Raw genomic sequence first — 11,316 nt, 5'->3', positions numbered from 1 at the left:
TTCCATATAAAGAAAATTTAGTAGTTTACATTATTTTTTTTTTATTAAGTAATTTAATCTTTATTCGTATTCTACTCAAATAAGACAACCTTCAATTTATATATAGCATATTTTTGGTATTCGTAATTCGTTATAAAGATTAATCAAAATAGTGATTTAGCTTTAAGCTTCGCCTTTAAGTAATAAAATGTACGTTGTACGAATACTTTGTGCAGTGGCGATATCGTAACCAATGAGGTTTATCCGAGGTGCGATTATTGCTAGTTGAAAACTTTTACCAATACCAGCTCGAAGAATGCAATATATTGCCACAATACACACGGTAATCATCAAATTGAAAAAGAAAAATCTATAATCGGTAGTTTGTTCAAAAGCCAATTATGTGGGTACCTACCAACGTATTAAATATATATTTCGGTGTAAATGTTCTGAAGAGCGTAGAACATGGTGGAATTTTTCCAAAAGAAAACACAAAATAATATGAAATTGAAAGAAATTGCGTGGACTTGTCAATTTAACGACCTTATCCATGACTAAAGTACATCGTTGATTTTTACGACTTGAGGGCGTTTGAAAAGGTAGCTTTTTATCCATTCTATAGCTGTACCACTTAATCCAATGTTTCTTAATTTACTTATAAGTTTGTCGTGTGATATGCTATCAAAAGCTTTTTTTAGATCTATGAAAATTCCAATGCATTTTAATGATTTATCTAATGAATTATGAACAAGACTAGTTAATTTTGCAATTGCATCCTGAGTGCTTCTACCTTCCATAAAACCGAACTGATTTTCATTAATTAATTTATTACATTTTACAAATTGGTTTATCCTTTTTTTAACTATCTTTTCAAAAATTTTTGCTATGTTCGAGATTACTGATATGGGTCGGTAATTGCTAACTTCTTCTGGGTTACCAGATTTAAATATTGGAGTAATGGTAGTTTGTTTGTAGATTGATGGAAACACTCCGCTTTGGAAACTTACATTTATTATGTGTTTTAACGGTGTAGAAATTTGATTTTTAATATTTTTTAAAATATTAACTGTTATTCCATCAAAACCCGGGGCAGAACCTCCTTGCATACCGTTTATAATTGATATTATTTCGTTCTCTGTGGTGACTTGGAATGTTGCTATATTACTGTCAGTATCAATACTACAGTCTGGAAATGTTATATTTGGGTCAGTATGAATGAGATTGGCAAGATTTTCCCCTACGTTCGCAAAGAAGGTGTTAAATATGTTTGCAGCTTTTGAGGGATTTTCTTTACAACATGTTTTCATGTTGTCATGAAATATAGTGGTGATGTCGTTATTCTTGTTTTTTTTCTTGTCAATTATTTCATTTATAACTGTCCACACTCTTTTACTATCATTTTCAGCCTGATTCAACTTTTGTTTATAGTACTTTTGTTTTGTATTTTTTATAATGTATGAAAGTTTGTTTTTATATGCTTTAAAATGATTTAGTAAATTTTTATTATTTGGTTGTTGAGTAGTTAATTTGTAAAGAGCTTGCTTATGTCGTACAGATACTACTAAACCATGAGTAATCCATGGTTTTATAGGTTTCAAGTTCGACACTTTGGATTTGGTTATTATATTATTATTTGTCGAGTCATTTATGCATTTAGATATTTTTTCTTCAAACATTTTACAACATATATTGACATCATTACATTCTAATAACTTATTCCAATTTTCTGATTCTAATTGGTGTTTTAATGTATCCATATTAAGTACTTTTTTTGAGTAATTATTTTGTTTAAATAATGGCAAAGTTGGATGGCTTAATTTATAGTTAAAAATACATGAATAATGATCAGTGATACTTGTATGAATGACAACTGATTTTATATTTTGGATATCAGGAATATTTGTAAAAATGTGATCTAAGCATGAGGGGCGTTGACCTTTAACATTTCTAGTATAAGAATTTATGCACGATAAATAATTGAGTTCTGCTAACATATTTAGATATGTGTCTTTATCTTTACTAGAATAGTCGTTTGCAATATTTAAATTCATATCTCCAACAATAATAGTATTTTTATTTCTAAAATTTAACAGAATATTTTTTAATTCATCCATAAATTGAGGTATTATCGATGTGTGCGTACGATAAATAGCAATAATGTTATAATATTTATTTACGTCTTTAAATTCTATATTTAATATGTTAACATTACTAACATTAATTATTTCTTTAATATTGAGAACATTATACTGGTTAGAAATAAATAATCCGATACCTGAGTTTTTGTTTATTTTGTTTATTGTCGCATGGTATGTGTAGCCTGGAATAGTGTAATTGAATTCGCCTGCAGAGTGTGTCTCTGTTAACACAATCAGGCCCGGGAAAAAATTTAATTCTTTTAATGTTATAACTAATTCATCCATGTTTCGTTCTAAACTTCTAATATTTACATGAAATAGAGTAAATCCTTTTTCAGAGCAAATTAAGTTAAAATCTTTCATAGATTGACATAAATTTTCTTCAATATACATTTTTTTATCTAATGCGTTACATAAAAAATCATTCATTTTTAAGTTTTAGATAAGAGTTTAAAGAAATGAAATTTACCGTATTATTCATAGTCGATGCGCTCTCTAGCTAGTTGAAGCATTTTTTGCCGATAGAGACATTTCATGCTATCAACTCTGTGTTCTGTAGAATAATTCATATTAAATCTTTTGTTTTGAACACAGCAATTGTTGCATGTTGGAGGTTGTTCTTTATTTTCACATTTAGACAGAATGTGCTCCTTTGTGCAATGAGGGCAAATGGGGGGCTGCGTTCTGGCGAGACATCTTTGCGCTGTGTGGCCGAACTTAAGGCAGTGGTAGCATTGAGTAAGCGGGTTACAGTCTTCTATGTATACTCTTTGGAATTTGATGTTTATTTTGTTTTTTTCTAGTAGTGTTTTTCTTAATTTACCGGTTGTTTCAATAATGTAGTTAGTGGTGTCGTTTTCTTTTCCTTCATTGTATTTGTTTTTTAGTTCCTTGATAAGCTTGATGTTGTTTTTGTCTTCCAGGGTTAATCCTTCATTTTGTTGTACAATCCCATCTATAATTTCCTCTTCAGTCAATTGGCATTGCAGCCTTTTCAACATTAAACACGGTTTCTTTTTTTTATTTCTTCGGCCAATATTTCTTTTCCAATTACCTTATTAATTTCTTCGGTTAACTTTTCTGCATCTTCTTTTTTTTGACATGAGATCAGTAATTTTTGCTCTCCGATTTTTTTTACTCCATTTACTCCAACTTTTATTTTAGTTAAATTAATGTTTTTTTGAATTTTTATTTTTATATCTTCGGCCTTCAAGGTGTTTTTAGATGTAATTATGATGGCGTGCTTCTGTTCTGGGATGTGTGCACCTGTATTCACGAAGTTTTTATTGTCACCTAATACATTTGCATATGTCCTTTTGTTATTATTATGAATTTCTTCTAGTTTCTGTGCGTAGTGATGATTGTTTTTAATATTAGTTTCTTGTAATTCTATAATCTTTTTTTGTAGGTTTATCAGTTCATGTTGAATTTTTTCTTCCAGTGATATAATGTTTTGTTCTAGTGTTAATTTTATTTTTGAGTCCTTCACTGAAGTGATCTTGTTTATTAAATCTTTAATGTTTTTAATAATTTCTTGAGTTTCCATATTGGATGGAATGTATCGCCCAGGTGGGCGAGTTATTAATGTAAACTATATTACTTGATTTACTTGTCACAAAATTACGCGACTGTACTCCTTCGATGTGGAGCGAGTGATAATTGCTCGATTGATTCGGATTTCTCCTACCAGTACATGTTTATTCACAAGAGGTTTATGTTCACCGCTGGCGAGTGGAACAAATAATGCACCTGTCCATAATAGTAGTCGAGGGTTTAATAATAATAATATTGCAAGCCGCACAAGGATTCTCTTCCAAAGGGTGGTTTTAAAATTACGGCTGAATTCAATTAGTATTATGTTTTTCTCGTAAATAAACATATGACGTTATACAAGAGTTAAGAGTCAGTTAACCCGTTAGGTGAACAATTACGGAAATATAGTTAAGCACGTTATATTGATCGTTATGGTAACAAAATTGTGTAAAAAAAGAATGACTTTGAAAAGAAAATCAAAATGTGTATTTTGTTATTTAATTGCTAACTGATGTTGACCTAAGCCCCGGACTGGCCATTGCAATCGGCTATTTATTATTTTATTTACTTATTTATTTATTTACGCCCTATTGGGCTTTTAGGTACATAAAAATTACAAATTTCATTTTTAACAACAGTATAAAACAAACAATAGAAAACCGAAATAAAATATAATGATTTCTAATACATTATTTACATTTAAAAAGTGGTGGACTAATTTGGCTTTAAATTTATTGAAGTTTAAATTAAATATGTCAGCGACATCACTTAGTTCATTGCCCAACCTATGTATTCTTTCTAACACAGAATTCTTAGCGAAGTTATTGTTGTAGAATAAAATATTCCGTCTAGTAAATTTTGGAGGTATATGTAAAGATAGCAAGTTTATAGTGTCAGAGCAGTCTAACCTTGAATGAAAAATTTTATATAATAAAAGGAGATCAAATATTTTTCGCCTTTCAGATAATTTCGATAAGTTAAGTCTGCTGCGTAAATTGACGTAATTGATTTCAATAATAGGAATACCAATTTTGAAATTAATAAAACGTAAAAATTTATTTTGAATTTTTTCAATTTGTAAACAATGAGAGTTGAAATGAGGACACCAAATGGTTGCATTGTATTCAACCTGACTTCTAACCAGAGACGTGTATAGTAATTTTATAGTTTTTATGTTATTAAAGTCTTTAGCGAATCTGAGAATAAATCCAAGCATTTGTAATCCCTTACTGGTAATGCTATTAATGTGATTCAAGAAGCGTAATTCGGAGTCTTTTTAGATTGGCATCGTTAATTGAGTAGTCGAATAATAAAGAGGTTTTAGATCTATGGAAACTGATTGTTTGGCATTTGTTGATATTAAGATGTAATTTGTTTAGGGGAGACCGGGGCTAGTTGACCCACTTTTCACTTCGTGAAAAAAAAAATTAAGGCTCGTCACCATGGACTGTTAATCCAATAATGTAACATACACATTTGACTATGGAATCAGTTGATAAAACAAGTTAAAACATCCACCTACAGGTCAGCAATTATGTTTACAAAAAAACCCTCCCACTGAGTCAACAAACCCCGGGTGTGGGGCTATTCGACTCATAGTAGTGGGTTAGTTGACTCAAATGAGTCAATATCGAATTGAAAAAGAATAAAGTCAAAATTTACACATGAAAATTTATTACACATTATAAACATTACATAACGTCATCTGAATTACAGTTGATGCATTGGTAGTAGGTAGCGTTGCCAGATACACATTTTTTGTGAGCCCATAATTGGCAGATCATACACCTCACCCATTCTTCCCCAGGAACATTACATGTGTAGGGCTCATCGCAAATCAGGCATGAAGTTTCATCTTCAGAATCCTCGTCGTCATCAGTAAACAAAGTTTTGGTAGCCATTGTTAATTTAGTAGTGTTGGATTTCTTTTTTTGTTAGTTTTTCCAGATTGCTTCTCTTTTTTTTATTTGTATCGCAAGTTTTCCCCTTATCGGTTTTTCTTTTGTATTTTCTCATTGCGAATATCTAAGAAAAATAAAAAGATAATATAGATAAATGAAAAGTTCTCTGTTAAAATTATACGTATACTAGCGACTTACAATTATATGGATTACAAAAATAAAATATTAAGTAAATATGCAAATACTAAATAGTTGACTCAGCGAGTCAACTAACCCCAACGCCACTGAGTCGACTAACTCAAGTCGCCATTTTTAATTTTAAAGCATTATTTCCAGTAAACGACCAGTCCCACAAAAAACACAACTATCGCTATTCACTCACAAAAAAAGCATAATTAGCACCCAGTTTATGTTTATATGATCTTGATTAATTAGGGCACAGCAATAATAAAATAAATTGCAATAAAAAAATTACTCACCAAAGCAAAATATCGAAAATCAGAACTATATAAACCGACACGTGCGTAGGGATCCAAAGGAACACAAATACTAATCCGCACCGGCTATTTAAATGATGGGAAGGACTTACAGCGCCCTTTCTTGAGAACCGTTCAAGTTATCACCGCTGAGTCTACTAAGGCCTATAGTCAACTAACCCCGGTCTCCCCTACAATGCACCATTCATAAAGTTTATTTAAGTTTATTTGTAGAGTTAAACAATCAGAAGAATTACCGATCGATTTAAACATCTTTAGATCGTCGGCGAATAGAAGAAAGTGAATATTATCGAAAATTAGTGAAATGTCATTAATAAATAGTAGGAAAACAGAATATTTCAATATTTGACAAAATGACCTACTTCAAGTACGCAGGCTGACCAACAACACACTTCTATGAGTTTAATTCTTACTTGACAAGAACAGTGCACAGTAATTTATTCAGTCTAATTGAGCAGTTCTTTCGTTGCTCGTTGATCATAGGTCAAAACCTTAAATAATATCTGTAAAGTGGTGGTTTATTTTATCTCATTATTTACTTATTGGGTACATACATTTTTCCATTCAGATTTTTAATAACATATTTCTTCTTCGTCCTTTCGGAAAAAATGATAGAATGCCCTACTCTATTTAATTCTTTAATTTGTAATAATTGTTTTCGAATCGATATTCTGGCCATAGGACATATCGAGTTTTATTACAAGTTTTCCGTTATAGATTCGATTGTATACACACTGAGAGCACACGTTAACTATCCTTGTTTTCTTATCAGACTGACGAGATGTCAATAAGATGGTGCAATTTTCACTCATGTAGGTATTCCAAACTGTCAGACAGGTACATGTAATTACGTAACAGGTCGGGTGAGAAATTGCAAGATTAAATATTTGTGGAAGAAGCATATAGTTGCGTCGACACCGGCCAAAAGGTGGCTTTCCATACCGGAAAACATTCTCGGATCAAACCCACTGTTTTCGATAGAAGAAAAACCTTTTTAATTTTAGTTTTAAAAGCATGTTTATGAAACCAACATACATAAAGCTACCTCCTTAGTAAAAATATCTGAATAATTATTTAATTACGGTATTGAAAATCACATCACGCATTTTTTATTTCTTATTTCTGTACAGTGAATCATATAGAGTTTATTAGGTATGTGCAAATTATCGTTACTTTGCGCGCTGAAAGCAGTTTGTTGGTGTAAATTTATCGTTTTAGCTCCCCCATTGTCTTGGAAGGAATGAGTTATTGCCAAATCAGACGTTATATCATTCCACATGTTTATATTTCCACTGTCTTTGTGTGTGACCAAAAGGAAATAATGAATTCGCGTTATATTTTTTCAGCGTATACATAAAATAAACCTAAGCCGTTTCGTTGGCGGAAACGAATTCGTAACACTTGATTAAATATTGGAACAGAAAGGGGACGCAAGTATATTATAGTATAAATGTATAATATATTAACTGCCTTTGTTTGAATTGGGAGGTATATTATTACATTTAAAATTTAAAATAAATTGAATCTTCTGACTCTTATATAATGCTTATGTCTAATGAAATCAAAGGAAATGTTATTCTCTTCAAAATGTAACTTCGTCTATGACAAATCACGTAAAAATATTTAAAAAATCTTTTCTAGAGATCGTTTGATTTACTAAAAGTTTTTTTTCAATATTTTTTTAATTTGTATATAGTCTTGCCAGTACCGCGAAATTTTGAAGTATGTTTTTAATCAATGAAAATCTTTGATTAATGAAAAGCTTAAGCCAAAGTTTTCATACAAAATATATTACATTTCATATTACAATATTGAAAGAACTACTGATTTAAACATAAATTTACACACAAAAAAACCAACTGCTCCATTGAATTTCTGGTGACAGGATAAATCATCAAAATGATAATTCAAGACGTCTTTAAAAAGTTATATAAAGTCATGGAGAGTGATGAAACAAAAACTTTATTAACTGGGTAAAGTAGGTTAGGTGAGGTTTAATTTTTTTTTCATCGTTTAATGACTTTATATCACTTTTTAAAAGTGTGTTGAATTGTCGATGTGTTGATTTATCATCGAACCGAATTTCTGAAAACGGTTACCTAAACAATATTCTGCATTTAAGGTTCTACCTTCTGGTCAACTTTACGACTTATTTAATGTCATATCTTGTTTTGTAATGCTAAATTCACGAGGAAGATTGACACAACTTACATAGCTCCTTAATCATACATAGCTCATATTCAAATAAGTATTGTGAGGCGTAAATACACGACTGATGAAAAAAGCATGGCGCTTTATGATAAGCGGTCAAATTCGGTACTTACGAGTTTAGGTTATAAAATATAAAAGCTACGATATTTTTATAATTATTTTATTTTAAGAATTGAATGTAACAGTTTAATTTCGATCTATAAGATTTTTTGATTCAATTTTGTAAAATCTACTTAACTAACTAACCATCAAACAGTTTCCCCGCAGGGGTAGGCAGAGAAGACGGACCGCCAAACAACTCGGTCTTGGCACACACTCCTTGCCTCATTCACATTCATACATCGTCTCATACATACTCTTCTATTGTTCTGACTCTTGACATGGCCCGACTCAAGTATCTGATTCACTTGGTCGTGCCATGTCTTCCTCGGGCGTCCCCGACTTCTGCTACCATTCACATTTGCATCGTATATTCTCCTTACACTCCTTTCTTCACTCATTTGCTCTGCATGCCCACTAAAACCATCTAAGCGTCGTTTTCTTGATCTTACTCACTAGCGCAATTGAAATACACAGAAAACATTGCAAACTGAACAAATTTGTTTTAAGTACTGAAGGGTTAAGTGATAAATTGAAGATATCCACTGACTTGGTATAATTATTTCCATCTATAAGTATTCTGGGCACTATAGAATACATATGGTAGTTAATCCCAGAATTTATGCATTAAAATAAATCTCGATTTCTAGTAATGAAAAGTAAAAAAAAATGGTTTAATGCGATCGGGTAAAGTGGCGATAAGTTAAAAATAAATAATAATAAAATGGTTGTCGTCAGATGATCACAATCTTTTAACTATTTATGTATAAAAAATAGTGACCATGGCGGGAGGCGTGGCCTTTTTTAATACAAACCTACAGTTTTATTCCGAGATTTATGAAATTTGGCACACTTGACCTTCAAAACAGGTAGGAAGTAGGTAGTCTACAAGAGATTGTGCAAAACTACCCCATATACTTTTTGAGGCTACATCTGATATCTAAAGACTCTGAGTAAAGGCCGAGTAAAACCGGGACAGCTAGACAATATAAAACTTTTGGAAAAGTGAAAAACCTACAAGCTTTTAAAAACGATAATAGCATAAATACCTATTTATAATATAAAGTAGGTCCATCGTAGTTTTTGGAATTTCAACAAAATCGTGATGATGACTGCATCCTGCTAACCGTAACTACACTTCTTTCGTCGGTTTAAGAGCAAAGATAATCTTAATTTAAAGATTGAGTCCTGAAAAACGAGAGTGAGGAATTGTTTCAGGAATACCATTTCGCACAGTCCTTTAAATGACGTGGCTTGTCACAAAACTCTGATGTTTTTTTTTCATTTCTTATGTGAAGGATGGAAATGTTGCATTCCAGAATTAATGAGATGTTTTGGGACCAAATATTTATTTTAGTAAAAGACGATTTTTAATGTCACCGTGCTTGACATATAGCATTAGAATAAGACAGTAAAAAAAATTCTCAGTAATCGGATACTGTTAAACACTCATTGCTCAATTGGGTAAACTTCATATTCATTAGTTTAATCCGTGAACCACATATGTCGAATGTATAATGTAAAATAGGAAAAGGTACATTACAAACCATAAAGCATAAACTTAAATACAGAAAAAATACATAACACTTATTCAGAGTTAATTATTTTTGATTTGATGCAGGGCAGAGTCGCGTGGGATAACCGTGCGCGGTGAAAAAGCGCATGCGGCATTTTATGTACGATTCAACTGCGCATATCAATTCTGTAGCGTTTTAGGTCACCTTTAATCCCGTCATGTGAACTCTACATAGAAAATAAAGATCGACAAATAAATAAGTTTTTATCATGGTTTTCTTATATTTTACCTATGTTATGATGGGTGTTATTGTGTCAGAACGGTGAGGTCCAATATATATTTTAATAAAGTAGTGTCAGGTGCAAAGAGGCATGTCTCATGCAGAACCAATCATTTGTTTTATTATGTTGTTTTATTTTTGTGTCATGAGGTAAGTGTTCAGGGGTAAGTGTACGTAAATTTTTGGATGCGCACAGGTACTCAATGAAGAGCTAATGGTAATTGGTGATATTAGAATAGATTTACTTAAGACTATGGCAACACAAACACTCGATTATAAAAATCTAATGACTCAATACGGGCTTGTTTCTCATAGTAATGCTCCTATTAGAGTAACTGATACGACAAATTCATATATTGATTACTTATTTTTAAGAACAAAAAAAAAATGCCCTGGCAATTGTGTATCAATCAATCATAACAGATCACTTCTCAGTAGTAATTGGCCTTATGCACAATAAACCCACTACCGGAACGTCACCTAATAATAAAAAAATGAATAAAATTAATTTCGAGAAACTAACTTCTAAAATTAAATTACAAAATTGGCACTCCACTCTAAATTCCTACGATGTAGACGTTGCTTTTGATACCTTTTCTAATATCCTCTTGCAACATATTGAGGATGTCACTGAAGAATCCCGTTTGAATAATTCAAAAAAAAAAAAATTAAACATGGATCACAGATGGCCTATTTTTTAAAATTAAAAACGGGACAAGCTCTCTAAATCTCTTTAAACAACCATCCAGACATTGTGACCAATCACATAAACGAATACTTTTGTAATATCGGCAAAAAACTAGCATCACAAATTTTAAATAAGGCATCAACCGATGAAAATGCTCTTGCCGACATAATCAATCAGTCTACCAGTGAAACAGGTAATATTCTCACACTAGACCCAACTAACTGTGCAGAAATTTCACGATCTATCAAACAATTAAAGCCCTCCCATTCATGCAATTATGACAAAACATCCACAAATATACTAAAAACAGTTGAACCTTTTATAATCCAACAATTGGTACATATCATTAACCTCATTCTTATTAAATGCATATTCCGTAACAAACTCAAACTTGCACAAGTTCAACCAATTTTTAAGACCAGAACCCCAACAAACTACAGACCTATTTATATATTGTCATCACTTTGAAAAATT

General features: G+C 31.4%; 1 non-coding gene across 1 annotated transcript; it reads left to right on the top strand.

Annotated features, from left to right (window-relative positions):
• The first annotated feature begins 203 nt into the window (after positions 1–203).
• Positions 204–337, top strand: LOC149418357 (U4 spliceosomal RNA). The gene has a single exon (XR_016303051.1). It is a non-coding gene; the product is annotated as a U4 spliceosomal RNA (small nuclear RNA).
• Positions 338–11,316: the final 10,979 nt, after the last annotated feature.

Source organism: Hesperophylax consimilis, chromosome 13, assembly GCF_061612785.1.
Source record: "Hesperophylax consimilis isolate HC1 chromosome 13, BYU_Hcon_1.0, whole genome shotgun sequence".
Taxonomy (NCBI): domain Eukaryota; kingdom Metazoa; phylum Arthropoda; class Insecta; order Trichoptera; family Limnephilidae; genus Hesperophylax; species Hesperophylax consimilis.
The sequence above is the reverse complement of the archived record's forward strand: the minus strand, read 5'-3'. Positions and strand labels throughout refer to the sequence as shown.